Source organism: Vigna unguiculata, unplaced genomic scaffold, assembly GCF_004118075.2.
Source record: "Vigna unguiculata cultivar IT97K-499-35 unplaced genomic scaffold, ASM411807v1 contig_197, whole genome shotgun sequence".
NCBI lineage: Eukaryota > Viridiplantae > Streptophyta > Magnoliopsida > Fabales > Fabaceae > Vigna > Vigna unguiculata.
Genome location: NW_021010899.1, coordinates 104,285 through 106,082, shown reverse-complemented (window position 1 = coordinate 106,082; position 1,798 = coordinate 104,285).

Below are 1,798 nucleotides of genomic sequence, written 5' to 3'. Positions count from 1 at the left end.
CTACTTTTTACGTGATTCAAAGATAAAAGACATAGATGAATTAAAACCTCAACAATAATAAAAAGAATAAACAAATTAATTGATCTAACCTCAGAATCCAATTAAGAAATTACAATGGAATCAACCCAAGAAGTTTAGCAATCCATGGAATACAAAAGAAGAATAGAGAGAAGAAAAGAGAGAGAAAGGAAACAAAAATAGGCACCCGTAAGGGTTCCAAAACTCCGAAGTCCCGAACTTTTTTGCTTCTCCCTTGGTCTCTTTATATAGGAATTAGACTAGGCTTTTCTGTTGCTAAAATCTCTCAAATATAGTTGGTTGATAATATCAATATCTAATATAATTAAATTAATTAATTACTTAAAGATATATGATAAATTATCACCAATTAATATTTGTATTAATTTTCCAAATCAACCCTTTGCAATCTCCTCAAATTATCTTCTAAATAATCCAATATCTTCAAGATATATTTGTTTGTTGTGGATCCAAAAAGATTCCAAAAGATCTTGTCATATTTAAAAAGATTTGGTAGTTAATATCTTTTAATATTTTATGATATAATTAAATAAGATAATTATATTAAAATATCAAATAAAATATCTAAAGATATATTTTTCCCAAATTATCTTCTATCATAAAGATAAAGAAAACCGCAAGGTCCAAATTTTTTTGTTCCTCTCTTCATGGTTTAGCCAAACTTCTTCACTTTTTCAAGCTTTTCTTGCCGTCTTCATGCAATGCTTGGCTTGAATTTTTGTGCTTTCGATAATTTCTTATTCTTGAATTTATCTTTAAGGTGTCATGAAGCTTTAATCAATTTATTTCCACACCTCCATGAGCTCAACTTAGCTGCAGCTGCACTAACACACCTCAAAATATCCAAAGAACATTTATGCAACTAAAAAGCTATTTTTAACATGTTTTTGTATCTCATGCTCAATAAACCCAATTATAGGAAATCCCAATTAAATCAATCTTTAAACACACAAATTCAATTAAATACCCAGAATTAAACACTGAATGAGGGCAAAAATATGCACTCATCAGATGCCAAAAAAAATGCAGGAATTTTTTAGAGTAGCATGTGATGAAGCTGAGGAGTTTGTGGACTCTGTGAAGCAAAGGATGAGATTTCAGTGCCTGTGAAACAAAGGATAGAAGCCAAAGAAAACATAACCTCTTTCTGTAAAAATGGATTTGAAAATTTAACTTGGTCATGGCATGTACATGTCTTTCGATAATTTTTAGTAAAAATATAGGTTTCAGTAGTTTTCTCTACAAGGCTAAAGTTTTGTCCTATCATGGCAGATTCTAACATTTTAGATGAGTGTGCTTAGTATGTAGACATCATGTCCTTAATAAAGAGACATCATGTGGGCATGTCTTAATTTATTAGGTTGTTTTTGTCCCAAAGACAATTAAGTGTGGAATTGTTCTTCCATACTTCTCCCTCTTCAATTAGAACATACAACTCCCAAAGGAAAGTAAATGGGAAAAAAGTAGCAACCTCTGAACCATAGCCTTCAATATAACAGTACGAATAGGATGATTATTTATGTGGATGAAAAATGAGGTTAATTGTAAATGCAAGAAAAAGAAAAACCTGATTTTTCAAGTAGTTGATGTAATGAAGATTGAACATTGAATGTTTCGTCACTACTTTCTTTGTCATATTGTTCAGAGGTTTCAAAATTTTAGATGCTTTAATCTTTGATAAAGATTTTTTTCGCACCGCCTTTAATTATTTGTTTTGTACGTGTGATGAACTATTAGGGTGGAATTCATGACTTCCTGG